Below are 15,501 nucleotides of genomic sequence, written 5' to 3'. Positions count from 1 at the left end.
AGTTTTCCAAATGCTTGTTCAGTGTTCTCGGCTGAGGCAGTGGCAATTCATAAGGCAGTTATCTCACCAGGCGACAAACCGATTCTGATTGCAACATATCCAGCCAGTGTCCTGGAGGCGATCAAGTCACCAACAAACAAACATCCATACAAGGGATAAAAGTAAGATCGACGTGACTATCAGGTGGGTTCCGGGTCATTGCGCTATTACTGGAAACTAAAAGGCGGTCAAAATAGTCTGGAGATGACATGAGATGACGTTAGGACGTGGATTAAAATACGAATCGGGGACGCTTGGTCTCAAGAATGGCGAAGCGAACAAACACTATTCTGCCGCAAGGTCAAAAACACTACTAATCCATTTGAAGATTTGCCGACTCGGAGGAAGCAGGTTGTTCTTTCCAGATTAAGTACCGGACAAAGCGGAATATCCCATGACATGAGCGGAGAAGCAACCAGGTTTCGTCGACAATGCGAGTCGTGTTTTCTGAAGGACGCAAGAATTTTCGACAGCATCTAACTCGTATTTAAATGAGCTTGAGCTTGAGCTTGGCTACTACTCCAGTATCGCTTGATCAGCTGCGCTATTACAAGGAACCAACCAAATGACTGCTTGGGACTAAGAGACACCCTTAGTGTATAAGTACTGGGAATATACTATTTTTAGGCAACAATGGCGCCTGCCACGTCAGAATGCTGACCAATGAGGGAAGGGGGAGGAATCGATGATGCACTAGACTGGCTACCATAGTAGATCAGAAATACTCCTGCATCTACGTCAGTTTATGCGGAAAGGTGTATGGGGTGGTAAATTTATGGCAGATAAGCTTGCTGTTTGGTTAGCAAACCACCTATGGAAGAATGGAAGCGTAGGGAAACGTTTTTTTTTGTCTCTGGTTCTAGCAAATGCTATAATCTGTGGATAGATCAACTGTGATATAATAAGAGTGGAAGATAGATAGAAGCAAGTGAAAGATACAACTACATAGTACGAGGAAAGGGACCACGGGCCTGGGATCGAACCCATGACCTTCTGCTTAGGAAGCATAAAAGGTAGCCATAGGACTATCAACCCCGTCAGTATATAACACGGATTTAAATGTATTTAAGGTACTCTGACAGCAATTCTTTTCGATAAACCTATCCGTTTCAAATTCCAAAACTAGATTTAACTGTAAGTAAGAAAATTTCAAGTTGTACTCTGTAACAACTCTGTAATCGGCTGCTGCCCTTAACCCCTGTACCGGCAGTTTCATTTTTTATTCCAAAAAAATAATTGAATCGCGATAACTTTTTTGGTTTTCAATATTTTTGCACCATTTTTTCACAAGTTGTCAAACAACTATTCTATTTTTCAAATCTGAATTGGTATTGACCATAGGTCGTCTGGCTTTGAAGATATTCCGGTATTCCTTGGAGGACCGACACTTCCCATTTAAAATGTCCTAGACCGCCATTTTATTTTTAACTCAATTTATCAGAAAAAAATGTGGGCTGTACAATAACAAGTAATAAGGAGCTGCTCTGAAAAAATCGTACAAAATGGTTAAGTTGTCTCCGAGAAATTTAAAAGTTTAAATATGATGTTTTTTTAAGTTATCATGATCTTGTTGAGGCCGAAGTGGTACCAAAACCATAAAAGCTCATTAATTGCATTACAAACAGCTGCACCGATTTGATTAATTTTTTCACAAAAGACTCTAATCAAAGCATAGTTTTGAAATGCGAGTAAACGAATGTGAGAGAAAACCTGTAGCCTGAGATAATTACGAGTGTTATGATCGGTTATGACTATGCGTCGGTCTCCCAAGGAATTTTGGAATATCTTCGAATCAAGATGAACGATGATCAAAACAGAAACAGATTCTAAAAATAGAAGAGTTTTTTGAAAGCTTGTATGGATATGGTGCAAAAACAATGAAAAACATGAAAATTATCGCGATCAAAATATTTTTTTTTTGTGGTAAAAAGTTGATGCTGCCGGTAGAAGGGTTTGTAGTTACCTTCAGAGCTTTTTTTCTTGAACCAGTCGTGGGCTGAAAATCGCCCATATAAAAACAATAATAATAATTGAGAAATCCGTCGCGTAATGCATACAGAAGAAAACTTTCAAAAAATGCCTGGAAACCATTGTCATTCTATCAGGAAACACTTAAACATTTATTGGAAAAAAAGGTTTAAGGAAAAAAAATATGAAAAAGGTATCTGCTAAGCAATTCAATCAAAAAATACTGGAAGAATCCCTGGCTGAACTTTCAGGAAAATATACTGATAAATAATTACTGATATTTTTTGCAAAAAAAAAAAAATAAACTGGGGGCAGTTCTGCGATGATTCTTGGATATATCTCTTTTATTCCAGAAATCCCAATAAAAACAAAACAAATGCTTCTCTCCTTCTGCTCTTTTGGCGTTATGCTCCAACTGGTAGTTGAAACGGAAAGCATTCTTTGCCAAATGACTATTTTTGCATCCGTTTATCGTGTAGCAGGCACGAAGTACTCTGTGTCCTGAGAAGCCTTTACGAAAAGATTCTCGACCGGTGGGATTCGAACCCACGACCCTTAGCTTGGTCTTGTTCAATTGCTGTGCGTTTACTGCTACGACTATCCGGGCTCTAATCACTTCTCAGGATGCAGGACGGGCACACACAGTCATAGCGCTCTAAGTAAAGTTATCTAGTTGGATCATGCTGAGGGTGATGAGTTTGAATCCCGCCACTTTAGGAAGTTTTCTCCTTTTTTCAGTATCCTTACCACCTGAGAGAGAGGAGACAGCTCACTGACAGTTGGTATGTTTTCTTGCCTTCTTTGATTTCTTTTTTTAATTTTTGGGTTGTGCACAATGATCAGATGAGCTTATTTTGGTCAAAATTGTTGTCCAATTTGAAAAAAAAACATGAATATAAAAAATCAATTGCTGTTTGCCAACACACAACTTAATTTAGGTATTCAACTTTTTAAAACGTGAAATCATTGGAAAACACCTAGAAATTTTAATTACGTTTACTTGAATTTTGACGATTTTTACTTATATGCTAAAGATCTGGATTAATAGATTATTAACAAAAAAAAAATTGTCGATCTAGATAGGAATGACGTCGTCAAGTAGCTGTCAGTTTTCGGAAATAATAACCTTATAAATATTGTGAACCGTGTTTCTCAGCTTATCACTTGCCACACGATATAGAAATGCAAGAATGGGCAGTTGGCAAAGATATCTTTTAGTTAATTCCTCCTCTAGCAGTATCAGTGTTTTTAACAAAAATGTTTCTGAATTGCAATAACTTTTTTTGTGTTTCAATAGTTTTGCTCCAGTTTTTCACATGTTCTCAAAAAACTCTTCTATTTTGCGGATCTGTGTTAGTTTAATCATCTGGATCAGGGAATATTCCGAAATTTCTTGTGGGACCAACGTGTTGCCATAACTCAGAATACAAAATTTTGCTCATATGTTTGGTTGTTCAAAACAATACTTTAATAAGAGTCTGTTGCTAGAAAACAAAAAGGCAAATTGGTGCAATCATTTTGGAATAACAAAGATTTTCATTTCTGTACTAATCTGGCCGAATAAAGATCTTTGAATCCTAATAAGACTTTATCTTGTAAATTTCAGATTTCTTGGAGACAACTCAACCGATTTGTATGGTTGTTTAGGTTTGAATTTTCAAGAGCACAAGACTGGAGAATCTGCAACAGTTCGCTTTGAAAATCAATCAAATTGCTTGCTTGCAGGTGGAGACCAATGGTATGAATTTTCAACGCAGCGCGCTGTTTGGTTCTCAAGTCTTATGCCCCTGGAAATTTGAGGTGTGGCTTCGTTCTATAATCGAATCTATGACAAAAGGTCGAAAGACAAAAGGTCGAAAGGACAGAAGGTCGAAAGACAAAAGGTCGAAAGGACAAAAGGTCGAAGAACAAAAAAGGAGGGACAAAAGGTCGAAAATCTATTTTCAAAGAAGGAAAAATTTCCCACCATGCAAATCATTTTCGACCTTTTGTCCTTTCGACGTTTTGTCTTTCGACCTTTTGTCCATAAACCCTATAATCACCTTAAGAGGAGTTCCTTATTACCTGATATTGTTAAGCCCACATTTGTTTGTCTTTTGACTTAAAAGAAACATCTGAATATCTTCCAAATCAGATAATCAATGATCAATATTGACAAAAATTTAAAATATTGAAGATTTTTTAGGGAATTTATGAAAATATGGTGCAAATTATCAAAAATTAATAAAATTATCGCTGTTTGAAATTTTTGCGGTTACAAAAACTAAGTTGACGATAAAGGCCTAATAACTTTTGAAGTAGAGAAGCGAGATCTACCCCGGTAAAAGCGAAACGCTTAAAAGTAGAAGAAGTTATGTCATTCTAAATCAGCTCAAGCTGCTTAACCCATCGTCACGAGCTCAGAACGTGATCACCACATATTAACCATATAGCAATCAAAAACTACTGTTCTCATCGTTATTCCTAATAGTTGACCCCAGGACACACCACACACAATACACGTCCTCGGCCATCCCTTACAACCCCACCGAAGAAGCAACAATATGCAAAATTTGTTTTGTTACCAGTCGTTCGAGAAGGAATCGCTCTAGAAACAACAATAATTCGGGGGCCGTCCAGCGGTCCTCCCTTATTTCTGCACTTTCCGCTCAATCACTTGAACGTTGGGATTTCCACCGCACCGAAGAATGAAATCTCTCTCGTCGTCGTCGTTGCCCGGGATGTGTACCCGCTGCCAGCACTATTCGACTCTGGCACTTGTCGGGTCGCTCTTCAGTTCCCCGCCTCCGGTTTTTGTCGAGTTCCCTCATTGCCGCCCTGGCCCGGGCAAACGATCGGGTCGCTCCGGGCTAAAGACTAAAGAGTCGTCCTTTTCCGGGGTGAGCTCCGCACGGTAAAAGTGTTTTACTACCGCTTTTATGATCCTCGTCAGTTGATCCCTTTCCTAATGATCGGCCATGTGCGGGTTCGATTGTGAGTGTGAGATGTTTCCCAGAGTTGGATTCAGGGTCAGTGCGACAGTTTGTTGTGTTCGAACGCGAGTTCAACTGGAAGGTCACCGCGAACTTCGCAAGGCTGTTGACCGGTTAACCGCGTGATGACGGATCACTAAAGTTCATGTGCTACTGCCTGTTGGAATGATGAAAGCGACTTGATCGTCTACCCACACCGCTTCGCCGTTCAACGTCAAACGACATCTCGCAGTAGTGGAGGTGCGTGCGCGAAGAAGGCCTCAAAATTGTGTGATTTCGCGCCGCCACGTTGTCTACGCGGTTTAATACCTACATGCGAGCAACATACGGCAAGCGGCGGGACGTGCTAGTTCGCTGCCACCACAGTTCAGCATCGTTTATGATCAACGATCCGACCTGCTGTTGTTGCTGTGGTTGCGCACAAACTTTGGCAGTCAAGTGTCAATCGCGCTCTCTGTCGTTATTCACCAAACGATTTCCGTCATTCGATCCCTGGCTATCGAATGCGCGGGGCGTGGGGTTTTCAAAACAGCCGTTCGTTCCGAAAGCTGCCATTCCACCTTTTCGAAGTTGCTCTAGTTTGCAACGGTCCTCTAATAATGTTTAAATATTCCTCGGCACAGCATGTGACGTGAGCTCTTATTAAAGTTATAATTTATGTGTTTTTCTTCTCTCGGGGTGTTCGAAGTGGTTGTTGCGCGCGGGAAGGTGATCTCTATCCGGTAGGTAGGTTTGGTTTTTAAGAACTTGATAGAGAAACAAGAGAGCATCGTGTTCACAGTCGTTTCGATCGCCACATGGGGTAGCATAGAGGATAATCATCAAATTCGGTGTGTGTATTCGGTCGAATGAGCTGAAATTATAGAGTCGGCATTGTTTTAGAGACCCCGGAATGGTTTTGCCTGGTGAGAATTTTGTTTTTCCCGGGTGCAAAAGTCATTGCTCGGTGCGTAAGGTCAGATAGTACCATGTGGGTTCATTAAAATAGTAATACTCCAGGCAACCCTTCAAATTAAAAATGCAAAATTGATTCAAATTACGTGAATCGAATGTCGATGCAAAGTTCATTGGACATTAGGGTCCTGAAGCCCAATTTTAGTACCTGTGGCGTTTTTGTCGACTACGTTAACGTCAAACATGATCAAAAGTGTCAAGGTTCAAATTTGGACCCAAAGGTTAAATAAGATATAGGCATTCTTTGAGCGTGAACATTTGCCAAAGTGGTTGCAAGAACACTCTCTGTTGTGTTATTTAATGAAAACAATGATTTTATCAATAAAATTAGTGCCCTATTCACAATATGTTTCATTTTTCAAAACATAGCAAAATGGACGAATGATTATGGACCTCTAATAGTCGACTGAATATGAATAGATATTACAGAAATGAACTCACAACGGTATCATTTTTAAGGGATAAAACACTACTATCTTAAAATGATGGCACATATAACTTTCTCGGCCTCAAAAACACTATCCTAAAACTTAAGTGAAAGTGAGTTGCAACTGCATTCTCCAAGCTGGTCGTGATTGTAAAATTTTAAGCCCGATGCTTAATAAAAGTATGGTATGTTTGGTTCCGCATTATGCGTGTTACACAGTGTATTATGTGCTTTTTCGCCATTGGCGGCTTTCAACAAGTACCCATCTGTTTAGTTTTCACTGTTTTTATCTTTCGTTCTTCTTTTGCAAGTAACTGAATCCTGCCTATGTTGTGACTATAATAAGAATAGCTCCAATAGGCCAATCCTCAGCATAACAGAAAAGTAATGGTCAATCTTCTCAGATCCATGCAAAAGGGTACATCTCATTAGCAGCATTAGTTTAAGAACTTCAATGCTGTTTTAAATAATTAAGCATAGAGCAACACATTCACTGCATTATGATTTCCCATCTTTTTGGAGAATGCTCTGCTCGAGGTGTCCGATGATGATGATTTCCCTTATAAGATATTACTACAGAAATCCATACATTTATTACAACTCGTATAGTGCCCGATATATTGAAAAATGGCCAAATTAACAAAAGGAATTTCTTAGACAATAAAATGCGAGAATTTTTTTTGCAGAATATAAGGCTTCATTCATAACAGATCTAAGTTTTCTTCTTCTTCTTTACTGTGAAAAAGTTCAACAAAATCGACCATAGGTTTTGACGGGAATAAATAAAAAAAAACTTTTTTATTTTGCGTCAATATTTTATAGTTAAATTTGAAATTTAAGCAATGAGTTTAGCTTAAACTCTAAACTATTTGTTTTTCAATAGAACTGTTTATGTTTAAAATGCTTAAGAAATTCTAAAACATGTATAACTAATTTCAAAAAGAACTTTTGAAAGCCACTCTTCGATATTCCTTGAGTAATGTTAGTATAATCGAATTCGTCAACTAATATTGAGGGGTGGGATTAATTTATTTGCTTCAAATTCCTTATAAATCAGTCTTATAATATTGTGAGATTTGTTCATGCTTTCATAGCAAATTCCTCCCAAAGGACAACCACAAATTGAGTTGAAAATTTTCGCTTGCGGCTCCTCCTAAAGTGAAGAAGTTTTTGGTAATAGTTTTAATGTATTCAGAGATGACCGAGATTTGGTCCTTACCCAAAGAATGTCTGGTGGTGGAGTTCTCATCGCAATATCTACTAAATTCAATTCAGAATTAATTATTTCATCAAAACATAAAGAATTTGAACATGTGTGGGTGAAAGCACACATCGCCGGAGAAACACATATATTTGCTTCTGTGTATTTTCCGCCAGACCAAGCTTGCAAATCATCATATGAAATTTTCTTTCAAACTGCTGATGAAATTGTATCCCAGTTATCTCCAGAATTCAAAGTGCATATCTATGGCGACTTTAATCAGCGTAATGCTGATTTTATTCGTGATTCCGAAAACGAAAGCATTCTGCTTCCGGTTGTCGGTGAAAATGAATCATTACAATTTATTTTTGAAAAAGCTGCATTTTTAGGTTTAAATCAAATAAATCATGTGAAAAACCAGCAAAACTGTTATTTGGACTCCTTATTCTCAAACATTATGGATGATTTCTGTGTGAATGAATCTGTTTCTCCACTATGGAAAAATGAAGCATTTCACACAGCTATTGAGTACTCAATTTTTGTTCACAATAATCACAATTCTGACAACTGTGACTTTGAGAATTTCTTTGATTATAAAAACGCTAATTATGACGGAATTAAACAAAAATTAAATAGAATAGATTGGCAATCCGTTTTGAAAAACCAGGGAGATTTAGAAATCGCAGTGACGGATTTTTATTCAATTTTGTCGGAAATTATTCAAATGCACAGTGGGACGGATTGAGGTTTTAGGAGGAAAGATGGAACTCACGCTTTCAATTGTGATTTTACGTAAAAATGATGTTCTACAAAGTTGTTCCTATTATAAAAACAATTTTTTTGGTCGGAACGAAAATTAGGGTGGCCCTTTGTAAAAAAAGATAACCATCAAAACTTTTTAATTTTAAGGAATATTGATATAGTTTGTTCTACAAAGTTGAAGATCGGAAAATTTTAAGCTGATTTGACAAAAAAAAGTTTTTTCCTAGCTCGAAAATTGACCGCTTTAGAGCATTTTTCACTATTGATGTAAGGTGGCCCTTCAAAAATAGGTTTTTGTATTTTTTTTTTCAAATTTCTCAGCCAAGTTGTTTCCCTTTCATCTTTAGAGCCGATTGAAATACATATTTTGAGGCCTGTACAATTTTGACGGTGAATAGTTATAAACATTTTTTATGAAAAACAACGTTTTTTGCATGTAGATGTAGCTGGGACATATAAAAAGATTTTTTTTTGCGAGGCAATAATTATCTTTCGGCTTTAAGGTGATTATAGAACGAAGCCACACCGCAAACTTTCAAGAGCACAAGACTTGAGAACCAAACAACGCTAAGTGTTGAAAATGTATCCCGATGGTCACCTCCAGCAAGCAAGTAATTTGATTGGTTTTCAACGCGAAATATTGTCAGATACTCTCGTCTTGTGCACTTGAAAAATACAAGTTTGGATTCCTTTTATAATCACCTTAAATATGTGCATTATTTGATCATGTATATATGTTTTGATTAATTAAGGCTATAGTTTAGAGATAGCCTTGCCAGAAAATTGAACCTTGTAGTATATATGTGGGAGATGCTTTTTAAAATCTGTTATTAACGGTTAATAGCATATGAATCAGTCATATCATTAACAAACAGATCCGTAGAAGAATAATACGATTTTTGTTTGCAATTTAGGCTGACAAACACTATCGTCATGCCAACACAATTCTCTTTGTTTTCCCAACTATAGAAACTTATAAAAAATTTTTTTTTTTGTTATGAAAATGTCGGCAACTTTTCATTAGTTGAAAATTGTATCAACAAAATTTGTTTTGGTATTGCGTTTCCAATGGAACAGATCATACTTTTCAAGTTATTGTTTTCAATAGCACTTTAACAATTATTAACTAAAAGCTTTCTTGCCATATTTGTAATTTTGCATTCGTATATCGTATGTATAAGTATAAATGATACTTTATGTCCAAGGAAGTAAATGAAATTTTCATTACGAAAAGACTCTTGTATCTATTTGTATGCATTAGCTATATCTATAATTAACTGGGAAGTGATGGGAAGACAGTTTTGCTGAGAAACTTGAAAATTTCAATTTAATAATAAAAATAAAACACAAAAACCCATTTTTGATGGGCCACCCTACATCAATAGCGAAAAATGCTCTAAAGCGGTCAATTTTCGAGCTAGGAAAAAACATTTTTTTTGTCAAATCAGCTTAAAATTTTCCGATCTTCAACTTTGTAGAACAAACTATATCAATATTCCTTAAAATTAAAAAGTTTTGATAGTTATCTTTTTTTACAAAGGGCCACCCTAATTTTCGTTTCGACCAAAAAAATTGTTTTTATAATAGGAACAACTTTGTAGAACATCATTTTTACGTAAAATCACAATTGAAAGCGTGAGTTCCATCTTTCCTCCTAAAACCTCAATCCGTCCCACTGTGAAATGGAAGTTCCTTTATTGCGAAGACGTCGTAGAAATGGGTCGAAAAACCCTGTTTGGATTAATAAGCAAATAACTAATTTAAAAAATCGTAAGCAAAAGGCTCATAAAATTTACAGGCAACAAAAATCTCGAGAAAGTTTAGAAAATTATTTGTATATTGTCAACCAACTTAATCAAGCAATATCCGCTGCGCTTGAAGAGTACAACACAAAAATAGAAAATGATTTAAAATCTTGCCCTAGGAATTTCTTCAATTATGCTAAATCGAAGATGAAGTCTAACAATTTTCCATCTAAAATGACATTGGATGATAGAGCAGCTGATAATCCAGATGGTATGTGCAATCTTTTTGCTACTTTTTTCCAAGAGACTTTTACTAACTTTTCGGATAAAGATCGTGACTTTGAATATTTTTCTAGTTTTCCTGATTTTACAAACGATATCGGTGTAAGTCAAATACTTTTACAGGACATTTTAACAGGACTGAAGAATTTAGATTCTACCAAAGGATCAGGGTCAGATGGAATCCCACCTATTTTACTGAAAAGCTTAGCTAATGAATTTACAGCACCATTATTTTGGCTATTCAACAAGTCACTTGAAATGAGCAGATGTCCAAAAGAATGGAAAAGATCGTATCTCATACCCATTTACAAGTCTGGTAGAAAATCTGATGTTCGATATTATCGTGGAATTGCTATTATTTCATCCATTCCAAAACTATTTGAATCAATTATAAATAAAAATGTGTTCAGCCAAATAAAACATAGAATAACGAATACACAACACGGTTTCTATAAAGGTCGTTCTACTACAACAAACCTTTTGGAATTTGTAAATTACACTTTGAATGCAATGGATAGAGGTAACCACGTCGAAGCACTTTACACCGATTTTAGTAAGGCATTTGACAGACTAGACATTCCCATGTTGATTTTCAAGCTCAATAAAATGGGAATTGCGATGAGACTTCTCAACTGGATTGAATCTTATTTAACAGATCGCCAACAAATAGTTAGATTTGAGGGAAAAATGTCTAAACCTGTTCACGTTACATCAGGAGTTCCCCAAGGTTCGCATTTAGGTCCATTGTTATTTATATTATTTGTTACCGATATTTCATATGTGCTTAAACATCTTAAAATTCTGATTTATGCCGACGATATGAAACTTTATATGGAAATCAATAGCAACAAAGATAGCGACATTTATCTGAATGAAATAAGTATATTTGATAAATGGTGTAGCAAAAGCTTACTTCAATTAAACGTCAAAAAATGTAATTTAATCACATAAAGCAGAAAACGGAATACACCACAGATTACTGTCTCTTTAGGAAATCAAATTGTTCAAAAGTGCGATAAGATTAGAGATTTAGGTGTCATATTAGATTCTAAACTTACCTTTACTGATCATTATAATACGATTATCCATAAAGCAACCAATATGTTGAGCTTTATTAAGCGTTTTAGCTACAATTTTCGGGATCCATATACGATTAAAACCTTGTACATTGCTTATGTAAGATCAGTTCTAGAATATTGTAGTATTGTGTGGTCTCCGCATATAAAAATACATGGTGATAGAATCGAATCAGTACAGAAGCAATTTCTTTTATATGCCTTACGCAAATTAGGCTGGACAACGTTTCCACTGCCATCATACGAGGCTCGATGCATGCTTATCGATATTCAAACCTTAAATGAGTGTCGCGAAATAGCCATGATTTCATTTATCAATGATATTGTATCGCAGCGTATTGATTCCACCAATCTTTAATCATGTTTGAATTTCTACACGCCCGCTAGACAGTTAAAAAATCGGAATTTGTTTGCATCAAATAATCATCGAACTAACTATGCAAAATTCGGCCCAATGAATCGAATGATGTCTCTTTATAATCAGCATTGCACAGAAATTGATCTGACCATGTCGCGAACAAAGCTAAGACAATATTTTAATTCCTTAAGATATAATACAACATAGAATTAAGCAAATGTGTAGTCTACTATTGATTGACGAAGTAAATAAATTCATACCTCCAAAAAAACATTGATTCTGTAAAATCCCATACTGAGAAATTTCGCAAAATGTTCTGCTAAAAATTTCTTGCAAATAGTTTTCTCAAATAAAGTAATACAAATTCAGTGTGTCAGGTTTCATAAATATTTCCAATTGTATCAGAAATCGCGTTCATGTTTTTAAATGGAAATTCTGCTTCAAATCCACAGATTATACAAAAATTATCCAAGAAAAGTGTTTTTAAAATGTCACTTGCGTTCGAATCTTCATTTGCTGAAAATCCCCAACAATACTTTAGTTTCTGAAATCAACAAAGCGGTAGAGGAATTTGCAGAGGAACTTTATTTTTAACTGGGAAGGGAGGAAGAATATTTTATAATTTTAAAAAGAAATAAAAAATACAGATCTTCCTTACACATTCATTTATAAATTATTCATCAATTGGCTGCCTCCATTTACTGGGATTGAATTGTTGCGCAAATTCAGGACAGATTCTCTAGAAGCTTTAGGGCAGAATTCTGGGGATTCAAAAAGTCAAGGAAGGAATTTCTAAATAATATTCCGAAGGAGCTTCTAGAGATTTCTTTTGTTTATCAGAGAGGGTTGAATTATCTTGTAATTGTAATTATGTGTCTAAAGAGAAAAGATAATAAATAATCACATCGTTCGTTTTCCATCTGTTGTTTCTACTTGCTTCAATAATTTGGTCTTTTTCCTTCCTTCACATGACGCCTTCTAGAGGAACTTACGACAAAAAAAAGTACAGACAATATTCAAAGAGCTAAACCATAGTATTTAAAAAAAATTGGATAGTTTTTATATGGCTGCTGATTTCTGAAAGCCCATGAGGAATTCCTCAACAGATTTCCAAAAAAAAAACATGCAAATTATATTCTACATAACAAGAAATAACACGATTTTTCGAAGTGAATCCTACAAAAAGCATTTTTCCTTTTTTGTGAGATATCATCAGGATTTTCGTCAAAAAGTTACAGGAATTCTGCATTGAGTTCCTGAATTTCCGATAGAAATAATCAGATATTATCCAACAAATTTCTTTAGAAATTTTTCCAAAACTTTGTTTTGTATGTTACTCTGGTTATAAATTGGATATGGATATTGAGTTATTCGTAGAGTAATTTGAAAAGGAATCTTAAAATATTGAGGTATTCCTGAAGCAGTTTTTGAACCAAGAAGAGTGGATAGATGTTATTCATGGAAGAAATGGAGTAGTTTATAGAGCCTAAGCGATTACCTGATGGAATTTCTGGAGATATTCAAGAATGAATTACAATATCCTTTAGTAAATGTGTTGAACAGTTTCTTTAAAACATTCCCAAAAAATCGCTATTGCTGCTTGAAAAAAAAAAATATCTGTGAAATACTTAGATGCATCTCTGGTGACTTTTTCGGAAGAATCCTAGGACGACATCCTTGGAGAAGCAATACATATTATAATTTTCTGAAGAAACCAATGAACAGAGAGAGTTTTGAAGGCATGTGGGGATTAACATCACATTGATTTTAAAGTAAATCTAAAGAAACATTTGGATATGTTGTTAGTGGAAAAATGCAGTTTTATCTACGGAGAACATCTCTGAGAAATCACTTAGAATATTTTCCAAATTGAATCCTGTTCAATTGTTTATGAAAATCAGGTTGAATATTAGGTGGATGCCTTAGAGCCACGTTTCTCAACAAAGGGTTCACGGACCTCCGACCATGTAAAAAGCACCTTACAGCGAGCTGTTTTCACCTTTACTATGGTTGAGAATCAGTGTTTTAGAGCAATACCTGGAAGAATCATTGATTTTGTTTTTCAGAATGTCCTGAATAATTAATTCTGTGAAATTTTCAAGCAATCCTTGAAGAATTTCTGAGTGATTTTCTGAAACATTTATTGAAGGAAGCCGAAAAGAAACTTTAGGAAGAACTTCAAAGATATAATTGATCAACAGTTATTCATCAACTCTTTGAAATTTTTTGAAGGAATCCTTTCTTGGTAATCTTGGAGACAATTTTGGTAAGACTCCCAGATCTCCCAGAATCCAGAAAATGATAAATAAATTACTGATGATGATACTTTAAACTAATAATTGGAATTTATATGCAATAAGTTTGTAGAGGACCTTCCTGGAGAAATGTTTAACACAATTTCAGATACCTACCCTAAAGTAACTAAAGGAAAAATCTAATGAAAAATATTTATTTATCCCGGGAAACGATTTTCCTTGGGAATCCTAGGAGGAACTTATTAAAAACTGGTAAAGGAGTTCCTGGAGGAAGCATTGAAAAAGTACGGAAATAATTCATGAAGAAATCCCAGTGGGACTCTCAGATGAATCTCTTTGAGGCAAATGGTTCAATACCTAAAAAGTTCGTGGAAGAATCACAAGAGATATTTCTCGTGAAATATTTGTAAAAATTTTTGAAGGAATTTTTTACTGCATTATACAAAGAACGATTTTCCGTAGTAAATATTGAAATTTACAAATACCACTGATGTGCAATACAATACAATGTATACATCTTATACAAATCTTTTCATGATACCCATCAAAAAAAATTTTTCTTTAGAATACCTCCTTTTCATTATCATCAGAATCTTTCCAAGATAAATATTCGCAGCAGAACCCTTCCAGGATTTATATCCAAATCCTTCCAGTATTCTGGTTAGGGTTCTAGGTTCAGAGTAGATTTTTTAAAATTTGCAATCGAATTATTCCTGGATTTTTACTATTATTCTTCCAAGAATCGTCCACGAATAACTAATAAAAATCGCCTATTTTTTATATTTAAACAATATTTTTTGCATTAAACTCGATATAATTCGAAAATGGCTACTTCTCGAGAAATTGTTCATATAACCATTATGGCTTGAAATCATTTCAAGATGCTTAAGTACTGTATCATCAGAACGTATTATTTCTGACAAAAAAATCAAAATTTTGAAAATCGACCGAAAGTTGTTCTTAGAAAAACTTTTTTATTGAAAATTTCTCCATCATGAAACTCCGTGTATATGTTTTTCTTATAGTCCAAACGGTTCACTACAACTTCTTTATAGAACATTTTTCTCTAAAATCAACAGTTTCGGAGTTAGATTTTTTCAAATAAGTTGTAGGCAAAAATTTATAGGCCATTTTCAAAAGTTACACTTGAGTTAAAATGATCAATTTTTCTATAGAAAACACTTATTCTGCCATACCAAAAACATGTGCAAAATTTAATCCAAATGGAAGACTATCGAGCACGATTTCTTTTTTTTTTCGACCCATTTTGGATGGAATTCGTCAACTAATTCCCTACGCAATACTTTTGAAATTTTGAGAATTGAACAATTGAGTGAAAAGAAATGAACAGGAAAGTGCAAAAAAGTCATCCACGCCTTTTAAGGGTTAATTTCTTACTTTAATCTTTGATGGAATATTTAGCGATTTTGTTTGACTATTTCTTGGAAAATCCTCAATCCAA

At 35.1% G+C, this 15,501-nt stretch overlaps 1 protein-coding gene across 2 annotated transcripts in view; it reads left to right on the top strand.

The window, feature by feature from the left end:
• The window catches only part of LOC5572653 (protein decapentaplegic), a 145,502-nt gene that overhangs the window by 109,654 nt on the left and 20,347 nt on the right, over nt 1-15,501 (top strand). The gene's annotated exons all lie outside the window — the stretch shown is intronic.

The sequence above is a fragment of the Aedes aegypti genome, chromosome 2, assembly GCF_002204515.2.
Source record: "Aedes aegypti strain LVP_AGWG chromosome 2, AaegL5.0 Primary Assembly, whole genome shotgun sequence".
Taxonomy (NCBI): domain Eukaryota; kingdom Metazoa; phylum Arthropoda; class Insecta; order Diptera; family Culicidae; genus Aedes; species Aedes aegypti.
The sequence above is the reverse complement of the archived record's forward strand: the minus strand, read 5'-3'. Positions and strand labels throughout refer to the sequence as shown.